Source organism: Saccopteryx leptura, chromosome 1 (assembly GCF_036850995.1).
Source record: "Saccopteryx leptura isolate mSacLep1 chromosome 1, mSacLep1_pri_phased_curated, whole genome shotgun sequence".
NCBI classification, from domain to species: Eukaryota; Metazoa; Chordata; class Mammalia; order Chiroptera; family Emballonuridae; genus Saccopteryx; species Saccopteryx leptura.
Genome location: NC_089503.1, coordinates 302,146,076 through 302,160,119, shown reverse-complemented (window position 1 = coordinate 302,160,119; position 14,044 = coordinate 302,146,076).

The window sequence follows — 14,044 nt, the reverse complement described above, 5'->3', positions numbered from 1 at the left end:
CAATAGACTTCTGTATATTAATTTTGTATCCTGTAACCTTACTGTATTGGTTTATTGTTTCTAATAGTTTTTTGGTGGAGTCTTTGGGGTTTTCTATGTACAGGATTATATCATCTGCAAAAAGTGAAACCTTTACCAATATGAATGCCTTTTATTTCTTTCCCAATATGAATGCCTTTTATTTCTTTTTTCTGATTGCTCTGGCTAGAATAAGAGTGGAGAGAGTGGGCAGCCTTGTCTTGTTTCTGATTTTAGAGGAAAAGTTTTCAGTTTTTTACCATTTAATATGATGTTAGCTGATGGTTTATCATAAATGGCATTTTTTATGTTGAGATGTTTTCCTTCTATACCCATTTTGTTGAGTGTTTTAAACATAAAATGATGTATTTTATCAAATGCCTTTTCTACATCTATTGACAGGATCATATGGTTTTTGTTCTTTGTTTTGTTGATATGGTGTATTAGTTCATTGTTTTGCATATGTTGAACCATCCTTGTGATTTAGGGATGAATCCCACTTGATCATGATGAATTATTTTTTAATGTGTTGTTGTATTCGATTTGCTAGTATTTTGTTTAGAATTTTAGCATCTGTATTCATTAGAGATATTGATGTGTAGTTTTCTTTTTTGTGTTGTCCTTATCAGGTTTTGGTATGGGGTTATGTTGGCCTCATAAAATGTGTTTGGGAGTATTGCTTCTCCTTCAATTTTTTGGAAGACTTTGGGTAGAATAGAAACCAAATCTTCTTTGAATGTTTGATAGAATTCACTAGTATAGCCGTCTGGCCCTGGACTTTTATTTTTGGGGAGGTTTTTGATAGTTGTTTCTATTTCCTTCTTGCTTATGAGTCTGTTTAGGCTTTCTTCTTCGTGGCTCAGTCTAGGAAGACTGTATTGTTCTAGGAATTTGTTTCTTCTATATTGTTAAATTCGGTGGCATATAGTTTTTCATAGTATTCTACGATAATTCTTTGCATATATCTATAATATCTGTGGTAATTTCTACTCTTTCATTTTGGATTTTATTTATATGAGTCTTTCTCTTTTTTCCTTAGTGAGTCTTGACAAAGGTTTGTCAATTTTGTTGATATTTTCAAAGAACCAGCTCCTTGTTTTATTGATTTTTTCTATAGTTTTTCTATTCTCTATTTCATGTATTCCTGCTCTGATTTTTATTATTTCCTTTCTTCTGCTGGTTTTGGGTTGCCATTGTTCTTTTTTTTTTTCTAGTTCCTTAAGATGTGATGTTAAGTTGTATACTTGGGCTTTCTTTTGTTTTTTCATATAAGCTGGTAGTGATATGAACTTCCCTCTAATTACTTTTGCTGCATCCCAAAGATGATGTCTTATATACTTTGGTGCTCCTTGGTTTAGTGCATATATATTAAGAAGTGTTATATCTTCTTGATTCAATGTCCCTTTTATCATTATGAAATGACTGTCTTTGTCTCTGATTACCTTTGCTGTCTTGTAGTCAGCATTGTTAGATATGAGTATGGCTACACCTGCTTTTCTTTGGATATTATTTGCTTGGAGAATCGTTTTCCAACCTTTCACTTTCAATTTGTTTTTGTCCTGTAGCTTAGATGTGTTTCTTGAAGGCAGCATACAGTTAGATTTTCTTTTTTGATCCACTCTGCTACTCTGTGTCTTTTATTGGTGAGTTCAATCCATTTACATTTAATGTAATTATTGACACTTGAGGGTTTCCTATTGCCATTTTATATATTGCTTTCTGATAGCTCTGTTTCTTGTTTGGTTCTTCTCTTTTGTTTTTCTGTCATTTGTTTTTGTTTGATTGTATTCCATACTTCTTTCCCCTGTTTCTTCTTTTTTTAAGCCATGTGTTTCTATAGTGATTTTTTCAGGGGTGGTTTCCATTAGGTAATAAAAAAAGATATATATTATCTCATGAGTGCTTCTGTACCCCATCCTCCTTTGCTACTGCTAATCTTTGTCCTCTTCCCTTTTTTGTTTTTGTTGTCACCAACTATTCTTGTTTTTATTGTGATCTTACGGGAGCTTTTACTTGTGATCTTGTTTTGTTTTGTTCTTTGTATCTGGTCGGATAACCCCCTTTAGTAGTTCCTGAAGTGGGGGTTTTCTGGTGATAAATTCCCTCATCTTCTCTATATCTGTGAATGTTTTTATTTCCCCTTCATATTTTAAGGATAGCTTTGATGTATATAGTATTCTTGGCTGGAAGTTCCTCTCTTTCAGTTCTTTAAATATTGGGGTCCACTCTCTCTGGCTTGTAGAGTTTCTGCTGAGAAATCTGATGATAGCCTAATGGGCCTTCCTTTATATGTTGTATTCTTCTTTTCCCTAGCTGTCTTGAGGATTTTTTCTTTGTCATTGGTTTGTGATAATTTCATTACAATGTGCCTTGGAGTAAATCTGTTTGAGTTAAGGTAACTTGGTGTTCTGTTTGCTTCTTGGATTCAAGGCTCTAATTCTTTCCACAGGCTCGGGAAGTTCTCAATTATTTATTTGAATATGTTTTCCATTTCTTTTTCTCTCTCTTCTCCTTCTGATATACCCATTATTCTTATGTTGCTCTTTCTGATAGAGTCAGACAATTCCTGTAGGGCTGTCTTATTATTTTAAATTCATGAGTCTCTCTTCTCTTCTCTCTGTAGTATCTCTAGTTGCCTGTCTTCTATGTAACTAATTCTCTCCTCTATCTGGCCTGTTGTATTAGTTAAGCTTGTTACCTCGTTTTTCAGTTAACGTATTGAGTTTGTCATCTCTGGTTCTTTTTTATTGTTTCAATTTTCTTAGTGAAGTATTCTCTTTGTTTATTAAATTGTTTTTTGAGCTCTTTAAATTGCCTTTCCATGCTTTCTTATATTTCCCTGAGTATTTTTAGAACTTCAATTTTTAATTCTCTGTCATTTAACTCCAAGGTTTTCAAGTAATTGAAATTTTTTTCTAGAGATTTTTTATCTATCTGAGCTACATTTCTGTCTTTTGTATCCATGATATTTTATTTCATTTTCCTTAATGGCATTTGAAAGTGGTATTGTTAATAACACTAATAAGAGATAATTAAAAATAAAATAAAAATTCAAAAGATACAATAAAAAAACAAAAATTCTATAATGATAAGTAGAACAAAAACTACAGAGAATAATGAGCAGGAACTGAGGAAAAATTACAAAAGAAGTAAAAAATGAAATCAAAAACACGCAAAATGCCACAAAGAAAAATATGAATCCAAAATATAATAATTTGATGCTAACTGATGATTGAATGAGAGAAAAAGAAAAAGAAAAAAAAGATAAAGATTTCTGAAATGAAACCCTCATAAAAAAAAGAATGAAAAATTTAACAACTATGCTGAGGTTGCCGGTTCAAAACCCTGGGCTTGCCTGGTCAAGGCACATATGGGAGTTGATGCTTCCAGCTCCTCCCCCCCTTCTCTGTCTCTGTCTCTCCCTCTCCTCTCTAAAAAAAAAAAAAAAAAAAAAAATGAATAAGAAAAAAAAGAAAAATTTAACAACTATGGATAATGAAGTTTGAAAGAAAAAGAAAAGAATAAAAAGGAAAGAAGATTAAATGACCAAAATTAAAAAGTTATAAAAATGTAATTTTTTTTTCTGGTTTTGAGAGGTAGCTTCTTCCCTTTTTTAGCATGTGTCACTGTACTACAGGTTTTACCACAGTGGAGTTTTTGGGCAAAGGTTTGCTGATGTGTCACTGTGGCAATGACATAGGCTGGGCCTCAGTCCCGTTGGTAGACAGGGCTTGTTAGGGTTTGCACACTCCAACAATGAGAGAGTCAGTTAGTTTTCCAGGTGTCTCTCCCCATGTCTCTCTCTCCTGAGCTAGCAGCCTGGGGACTTAGCTGTGAGGTTGCCCCAGCCACTGCTTGCAGAGCAAGAGGCTCTAAGAATAGCCATGTCCTTCTTCCAGTACCATTCAAAGCACAGTTCTGAGTAAGGCTGTGCCAACCAGAGCCACCAGCAAGAGCAGGTGGGGCTGGGAGCCAGTTGCAGATCTAGCACCTTTCTAAGGGCTGGTGGACAGGTCTAGCATATCTCAATGTGTCGCAGGCTGGGAGCTGATTGTAGATCAAGCATCTTCTTAAGGGCCCCCGGGGATGACTAGCATGACTCAGTGCCATGGGTCTAATCTCTACAGGCTTCTCCCTTGTACACTGTTTGGTAGCCTGCAGTATGTCAGGTGTGTGCCCAACCCCCATGACTCCAGCAATGTACAGAGATGCCTATACCCACCCAGTCAGGTGCAGAGCACCTGTGATCTCAGTCATAGCCGGGAATGCACTCAGAACCCTGCACAGGCCCCATGGAGGCGCCCCACCCAGGCAGTTCCAGGCCTAAGGATCCTGACCCATGTACATGTCTCGTGCTGGTGATCATGGAGCTGGGAATGCACAAAGATGCTGGCAACAGCCCACACAGATGCGTATCGCTGATAATCTCGGGTTAAGCCCTCCAACCTGTGCGCACACGCATGCCCACGCCAGTGGTGCCAGGTGAAGCTTCTCACACACCACCAGTGATCGCGGAGCCGGGAATGCACAAAGCTGTTGGCACCAGCGCCAGCTCATGCTAGCACCCCACACCAGTAACCTCAAGTGGAGCCTGCTGCCTAGATACGTGCCCTGCTTCCACAATCCCAGGCAGAGCTGGTATATTCTCTCTTCTTGCACATCCACCCTAACTCAGCTCCTTCCCCTCTGCCTCAGACCGTCTGCTTCACTCAGCTCCAGATGAAAGCACCCCTTCCTCAGATCAGTGAGGAAAGCAAAATACCCTGCTATCCATCTTATTTCCTTCAGAGTGGATTATATATTCAGCCACCTTTTTGCCCAATCATACCTTTGTCTGGTGTGTGAATATTTCAGGTGCTCCTGAGATTTTCTCTGTGTTTAGTTGTTAAATTTGTTGAAATTTCAAGGGGAGAGACTGGGAGCACCCTTCACGGAGCCATTTCTCTGATGTCACTCTATCAACAATGTTTTAAATCTCAGGTCATCCTTGTACTAGATTCCACCCTTTTACCAATGTGAACATAGCTAAGTTTTCCAGGGATTCAGAAATGGCCTGAATGAAAAAAAAGACACATGAACAAGTTTATGGATTCCTGTGTGATCATTTTGCTGATGAATGCAGACTTCCATGTGCTCCACATCTGTGCACAGTGAAAGATGTCAGCTGAGTGCTAACACTATTTTTCTTAGAATCTTAGGTGAAAACAAGACAACTTGAGGCGTAGGACAAAAGCTTTCAGATGTGAACGGCTGCACACCACCTCTCTTCATCGCGTCCCACATAAACAATTCCACAAAGCCATGGGGTGGGGCAAGCTTTTTCCCAGCAGAAGAGCCAATGTGGGCACCAACCTCCCTGAATGCCTAAAAACCCTTCTTGGTGGCAGTTACCATGGTGATATACCATGGAGCCAGTAAAGGGTCATCAGCCATTGGTCATTGGGAGACTGTGTCAAATTCTTTCATGGATAAAATCAGAGCCGCTCACCAGGTGAAGGATCCCCAGAACAAACAGATGTTGGAACTCATATATGGTACTTGGGATTATTCCAGATATACTGAAAGGAGAGTAAGGCCTTTAACGGAAAGTAGAGTTAGCAGACAAAAATATCAAAGTAATGTGGTTTGCTTCATTCATTCTTTTAACTAAAATCTCAGGAAGTAAATATTTCAAAGGAGCAAGAGGCCAGGAAATGAAGGCTTGTTGACCTTCTGTATGAACTCACACTGAGTTTGCTCTGTGCTAAGCATCATGGCTGCTGTTACCACACTTCATTTTAGCAACAACCCTGTGAAAGCCATGTTGTTATCATCCTCCTGCTCAGTTGAAATACTCTAATGTAAATAAATTTCAAAATTTTCCTGTTTAAAATGGGTATATAATTTACACACAATAGAAGGCACCTACATTAAAGAAGACAGTTTAATGAGTTTTGACAATTATACAGTCAAAAAGCCACCTCTCTCACCAAGATATAGGAAATGTTCACCACCTCAGAAACTTTTCTCATGCCCCTTTCAAATAAAAAACATGTGTCCCAAAATGAACCACTCTTCAGGTTTCTGTTGTCATTCATTAGTATTGCCCATTGGATTAGTTTGTTAGGGCTGCCATAATAAAGTACCACAGGCTGGGTGGCTTAAACAATAGAATTTTTTTTTCTCACAATTCTGAAGGCTAGAAAGGATAAGTCCAAGGTGAATGTGGTGGTCACATTCTGCAACCTTTCCTCTTGGCATGTAGATAGCTATCTTCCCCCGCATCTTCACATGCTCTCTCTCGCTCTCTCTCTCTCTCTCTCTCACTGTCTTTCTATGCATGTGTGTCTGTCTGCCTGTTTGTGTCCCCTAATCTCTTCTTATAAGGACACCAGTCATATTGGACCAAGGAGCACCCTAATGACCTCATTTCAACTTTACTATCTCTTTAAAAAATCCCATCTCCAAGTACGTCACATCCCTGAGGTACTGGGGATTAGAACTTTAATATATAAACTGAGCGGGGGGTCACACAATTCAACCCATAACACCTATTCTTGAACTTCATATAACTGTAGTCAAACAACTTATACTCTTCTGCATTTGGCCTCTTTCACTGAACATAATAATTTTGAGATTCACTCACGTGTTTGTATGTATCACTGGTGTGTTCTTTTTACTCATTGTATGACTATATCCTAGTTTGTTTATTCATTCTTTTTTATGGGTGTTCAGATTGTTTCCAGGTTTTGGCTATTGCTAAATCTGCTATAAATATTTGTATTCAGCCTGACCAGGTGGTGGTACAGTGGATAGAACGTCAGGCTGGGACGCAGAGAACCCAGCTTCAAAACCCCAAGATCGCCAGCTTGAGCACGGGCTCATCCAGCTTGAGTGTGGGTTCACTGACTTAAGCGTGGGATCATAGACATGACCCCATGGTCACTGACTTGAGCCCAAAGGTCGCTAGCTTGAAGCCCAAGATTGCTAGCTTGAGCCTAAAGTCACTGGCTTGAGCAAGGGCTCACTCGCTCTGCTGTAGCCCCCTGGTCAAAGCATATATTAGAAAGCAATCAATGAACAACTAAGGAGCCACAACAAAGAATTGATGCTTCTCATCTCTTTCCCTTCCTGTCTGTCTGACTCTCTCTCTGTCAAAACAAAAACAAAAACATTCGTACTCAAGTCTTTTTGTGCATATATGTTCATTTCCTTTGGTAAATGTCTGAGTGTAAAATTATAGGGTCATGGGGAAGGTGCAGGGTTAATTTCACAAGAGTACACCACAGAGTTTTCAAGGTGCCAGTACCGTTTTACAAGCCCATGAACAGAATTGGAGATCTTCAGTTTCTGTACCTCTTTGTGAGTTCTTGCTATTGTAAGTCTTCTTAAACATAATCATTCTAGTGTGTGTGTTAAATGATACCTCATTGTGATTTCTGTTGAATTTCCCTTAACACTAGTGATGTTAACCCCTTTGCTCGTGCTTATTAAAGTTTCATACATCTTTGTGAAAGATAGTCAAGTTTTTCGGGCCCTTTTTAAAAATTAAATTGTGTATCTTCCTTATTACTGATTTGCAGGGCTTTTGAATCTGGCATAAAGGTTATTTGTCAGATAAATGTATTAGGAGTATCTTCTTCTAGTCTATGGCTTGCTTTTTCATTTTCTTTTAATGGTATTTTCTAATGAGAAGAAAATTTTAATGTTATCAAGTCAAATTCATCATTTCTTTCCTTTTACAGTTAGTGTTTTTGATTTCTTATCTCAGAAAAATTTGCCTCCCCCATAACGGTAAATATATTTCCCTATGTCATGCTCTAGAAGCTTTACGATTCCGTGTTTTATATTTTGTTCTATGGTCTACATTAAATTAATTTCTGAGAATGGTGTGAGACCATGTTTGCAGTTTATTTTTTCCCTCTATGAAATCTAGTTGTTCTAGCATATTTATTTAAAGACTTTCTTTTCTCCATTGAATTGCCTTGGTGGCTGTCAAAAAGCTAATTGACCATATTATGAGTTTGTTTCTGGACGCCCTATCCCTATCGTGTTTCATTGACTTATTTGTCAATTCTATGTCAATATCACCTTCCCTTCATTACTGTTACTTTGTAAGAAATCTTGAAATTAAGTAGTATCCTCCAACTCTGATCTTCTTTTCCAAAATTGTATTGGAAAATTGACCGCCATTGCATTTCCATATTAACTTTAGAAGAAGTTTATCAATTACTACAAAACAAATCTGCTGGAATTTTTCACTAAGATTTCATTGATTTTTTTTAAGAAATGTGAGAAGAATTGCTCTTTATGATATTGAGTCTTCCAACCCATGAATATAGCATATCTTTCTATTTATTTAGATCAGGGGTCCCCAAACTACAGCCCGCGGGCTGCATGCAGACCCCTGAGGCCATTTATCCGGCCCCTGCCGCACTTCCAGAAGGGGCACCTCCTTCATTGGTGGTCAGTGAGAGGAGCATAGTTCCCATTGAAATACTGGTCAGTTGGTTGATTTAAATTTACTTGTTCTTTATTTTAAATATTGTATTTGTTCCCGTTCTGGTTTTTTTTTTACTTTAAAATAAGATATGTGCAGTGTGCATAGGGATTTGTTCATAGTTTTTTTTATAGTCCGGCCCTCCAACGGTCTGAGGGACAGTGAACTGGCCCCCTGTGTAAAAAGTTTGGGGACCCCTGATTTAGATCTTCAATTTCTTTCAGCAATGCTTTCTAGTTTTCACATTTTCCATAAAATTTTTTCCTAAGTAGTTTATATTTTTGATCTTCTGTAAATCATATTTTATTTTTTAATTTTCCAAGTTTTTTTTCTGATATAGAAAAATACACTTATTTTTATATCTTTTTTTTTCTGCTGCCTTTATCAAAGTTATTGTTTCTACTAGTTTTTTCTTGATTTTTCAAAATTGTTTATGGCTATAATCATGCCATGTACAAATTAAGAGAGTTTGGCTCATTTCCTTTCCAGTCTTTATGCTTTTTATCCTTCATCTTGATTTATCACACAGGCTAGAACTTTACAATGTTGAATAAATGCAGTGAAAGCGAACATCCTGGTTTTGTCTTCATCTTAAGGGGAAAGCATCCAATATTTCACTGTATCTGATGCTACTAACTTTAGATTTTTCATAGATATTATTTATCAGATTGCGGAAGCTCCCTTCTATTCCTAGATTGTTGAAGGTATGTTTCCCTTTATTTTGTGAATAGGTGTTAAATTTTGTGAAATGCTTTCTCTGCATCTATAGAGATGATTTGTAGATTAATGTAATAAATTATATTAATTGAATTTATGTTAAATAAATTTTGCTTTCCTGAATGTTTTACTTGGTCATAAAGATTATATATAAACTATATGTAGGGATAGAATTATGAATATTTTATTAAGAATTTTTATGTAGACATTTTATGCAGTCACAGAATTAATAAGTAAAGAGCCAAAATGTGAAGCCTCATCTATTTAATTTTACATCCCGTGTTCCTCTTAATACAATATCCTACTATGTTCCACTGAAGCATGTCTGGAAGCCTGTGTGTTTTAAAGCCTGTATGGAGATCCTAGAAAATATATCCAGTGGCTGGTATTATGGACACGGCCCTGCTTGCTCTGTGATGGGAAGCCACTCAGCATTGGTCAGGGGCACTAAGGAGATAGGAGCCAAGGGCATGTCTCCATCAAGGAGATATGGAAAGAAATTAAAACTTAAATTACCAATCAAACACACTTTAATACCTGGGAACAATTGTACTCAACTGAAGTACAACAGTTGTACTCAAACTGAAGTATACTGTGAAGCTAATGAAATTTGAGTGGAAATACTCAGATTTGTCCCCAGTTCTGTTAAAGTTATATGTAATCTGTATATAATATTTTAATCTCTCCATGTCAGCAATTATTTATTAAAGATTACAATAAATGAATCTATTAATTATGAACAATTAAAATCTCAAATTGACCTTAACAATGGATCAACACTATTTTCACTTTTGTGTACATGGATTTTGGTTATAGACTTCTAGGAAGTCAAGGATTTTCTATAAACCCTCCCTTCTTAGAGCATGCATATTTCAAAACATTTTATAAAAGTATAATAAAACCAGAAAAAAAGCAATAGAATGAAAAAGGAGGAGAAAAAGGAAAAGAAGGGGGAAGGAGAAGGGAAGGATGAGGAAGAAGGAGAGAAGGGGATGAGGAGAGAAAAGAGGGGAGAGGCAGGAGGAAGGGAGAAGGGGGAGAGGGAGAGGGAGAGAGGGAGAGAGGGAGCGAGAAACAGGGGGAGGGGAAGGGGAAGGAGAAAATTGGGCCCAGTGCTCCCAGTTCATTCATGGCATGGGCAGTGCTTGGTTTTTAAGGTCACAAAAGTGAGTGTTGGTCAAATACTGTAAGTTTGTAAATACAATATATATGTTTGCTCACTTATAGTTTGCATTGGGTGTGGGGAACAGGCTGTAAGCAGACAGGGTCATTATAGCCTAAGGCTTAGTTTTAAGACTAAGCCTTTCCCACCCTTTTAATACTAAGATCTTTTCAACACTAAACTTGTCCCCACAGCCTTGGCTGTTGCATGATGTGGGGTAGTGCACTCTCATGAGGAATCCCATTATGCCTCAGATAAGTGACTTTATATCAGAGACTTCCTTATTTGTAGATTGACTTAAAGGTTTTTATTTCTACACTATAAAATGGAGACAGACCAGGGGCTAGCTCTCTCTGGGTTCCTGAAATTAGCATTGCAAGGAGAAGCCACCAAGATGGCGGAGTACTAAAGGAGAAGCCAGTTTGTGCAGAGAGAAGGAGATGGGGAACAGAGGTTGTTGGGCAGATAAAATATATTATGCTCACTTTGTTAAAGATGGCACTGCCCACGTGGAGGCCATTGCCCAGGTGATATTAATCTGTCTCTGTGGGCTGTGGGCAGGCAGGATCCTTGTAGCCTGGGGCTTGGTTTTAGGATTAAGCCTTTCCCACCCGTTTTGATGTGGGGTGGTACAATCCCATCATGCCCCAGATAAGTGACTTTGTATTAGAAACTTCCCTATTTCATATATTGGATTAAAGGTTATGAATCTACACTATAAAATGGGGGCAGAACAGGAGCTTGCGCTCTCGGTTCCTGAGATTATCATTAGAAGAGAGAGCAGAGGAGAGCAGAGAAAGGCCACGTGGAGGAGGCCAGGAGAAGCAGCCAAGATGGCGGAGTGTTGAGTGAGAGGCCAGTTTGTGTAGAGTTTATGCAGGGAGAAGGAAGGAGATGGGGAACAGAGGTGAATAAGTCTGGTGAGCTAGAAACCTTTGATTCTAGGAAACTCGGATAAGTCAGTAGCTTTGTGAGCACTGAATGTGAGTGGGTTTTGGAGCCCAGTGTGTGTTTTTACTTGCCCGCCGGGTGCAAGCTAGGATTAAAGCTAATGGCCCACCAGTTTTTGGCTCCACTGTTTCATTACCATCTGTCCAAATCCATTGCGAACCTGCATGGGCCAGGCTGCTGTGATGGTAGCCCTGGCCGTGGCTCCTGGCTTTACAGAAGTGAATAAGGCTGGTGAGGTAGAAACCTTTGATTCTAGGAAACTCATATAAGTCAGTAGCTTTGGGATCCCTGAATGGAAAGGGAAGTGTTTTCCCACTGTGTGTATTTCTTGACCGCCGGGTGCAAGCTAGGATTAAAGCTAATGGCCCTCCAGTTCTTGGCTCCGTTGTTTCATTACCATCTGTCCAAATCAAATGCAGACCTGCACTGGCCAGGTGGCTGTGATGGTGGCTGTGGCTGCTGGCCTTACAAGGAGCAAGTCCTATTGAAGTAAAAGTAGAATTCTCCAAAAGTAGATTTAAACTTAACATGGGCATAGCACCTGTTGGTCAAATAAGTTTGTAAATATGATATATTTGTTTGCTTGCTTATAGTTTACATTGGATGTGAGGGACAGGCTGTAAGCAGGCAGCATCCTTATAGCCTAAGGCTTAGTTTTAAGACTAAGCCTTTCTCACCCTTTTTGATGTGGGGTGGTGCACTCTTATGAGGAATCCCATTATGCCTCAGATAAGTGACTTTGTATCAGAGACTTCCTTATTTGTATATTGGATTAAAGGTTTTGATTTCTACACTATAAAATGGGGACAGACTGGGGGCTTGTGCTCTCTCGGTTCTGAAGATTAGCATTAGAGAGGAGAGCAGAGAAAGGCCACGTGGAAGAGAGGAGAAGCATCCAAGATCGCAGAATGCTGGAGGAGAAGACAGTTTGTGCAGAGAGAAGGAGATGGTGAACAGAGGTGAATAAGGCTGGTGAGCTAGAAACCTTTGATTCTAGGAAACTCAGATAAGTCAGTAGCTTTGTGAGCACTGAATGAATGGGTTTTGGATCCCAGTGTGTGTTTTTACTTGCCCACTGGGTGCAAGCTAGGATTAAAGCTAATGGCCCACCAGTTCTTGGCTCCGTTGTTTCATTACCGTCTGTCTGAATCAAATGCAAACCGGCACTGGCCAGGCGGCTGTGATGGTGGTCGTGGCTACTGGCTTTACAGCACCCAAGGCTCAAACCCCAACATTCTGTTCATAGAAAAGGTATTTTAAATCAATAATATTTGAAGCAATGGGTGAAATAGCATTTTGGCTCACTATGTCATTTGTGTAAAAATAATGCATGCATTTATAAGGGGAGTTATATTTATAAAAATCAGTAATAATAAGAATGATGAAGCATCATCTCGGACAGCTCTCAATTTTATATACTGAGTCTATCTGTCCTTTCAAGTTCAAGAAAAGCTCATAAACCCGTGTCTCAAGACAAATCCAGGCAGCTTCTGAATGGAGCTGAAGTACATATGTTTCTCTCTTCTCCAAGATGGAAGCTCCCCAAACTCTGCTCAGAAGAGCAATCAGATGTCAATCTGACGACCTATACTCTCCTCCCTCATGCTAAATTCAGTCCTTGTAGAACTCCAGGGCCCGTGAAGGTCGGTGGCCCCCACCGGACCATGGCTACGGGAGCTGTGACTGGGGAGAGGGGTGCTCACACCCTGCACTGGCTCACAGTGAGAAATGTCTGTCCCTCCTCTGCTGGGATCCGGGTCACAGCACTTCTTCAGCCTGTCAGTCTTTTTTCTTTCTCTTATTTATTTTTTTAATGAGTGCGCAACAGCTGGGACCAGCTTCCTGAAACCCCATCTTTGTTTCTCCCTAAGTGATGCTGAATTCATGGGTTTGCTTAAGAAAAAATAAACTCAGAAATTCTGGCTGCTGGATTCTGTACTTTGGTCCCCAGAATAGACAAAAGGCTTATGCCTCTTTCAAACACACCAAATTATCCCCAGATCAAAGTCAAAGCCCTTGAAACAAGTGATAAATGATAAACCCACCGGCCCTTGGCTATTCCTAAAAGGGATTCTGTGGTGAGAAAGAAAATCTGGTTCTAATAGTGGTAACAGAAGTGAAGTACTTTATAATCCTATTATAATGGGGCAGGATCAGACCCACAGGGGCCCAGCAGGCTTTTACTTGACTGGTCATTTTGCTTAGAGGCCATGGGGTATATCTCAATATGTATATTCAGCACTGGAGCTATTTTTTTTAGCTTTACTTTTCATAGCTGTGATTTTAAAATGTTAAAAGAGTGTAATTTTGAATAATTTGAGTAACTGAGGGAATGAGACATTCCGGACAGTTTATTTTTTTTAAATAGCCAGAAGATGATTATTCCTCTCTCTCTCATGTTGAAAGTTTCTCTGACCATGAGCTACTATCATTAGAAGCAGAAAGAGCATTCAAGTAAGAGTCAAGAGAAGAGGGTCCGATGAGCTGATTCTCCCACTAACCAGCTGCGAGATCAGAGCCAACGCATCCGCCCTCTCAGATCCTCAGTTCTCATATCTGTCAAGTGAGTAGCCTGGACTCTGTGATCTCTGGAGCTTCCTCTGGACCCCACTACCCCATCTTCTGTGAGTGTGAAGGATCTCAAAGGAGGGTCGCCATGCTAAGCATCAATTCTCATAACGCTGGAGAGGAGAAAAGAGATTGGGCTGGATGAGCCC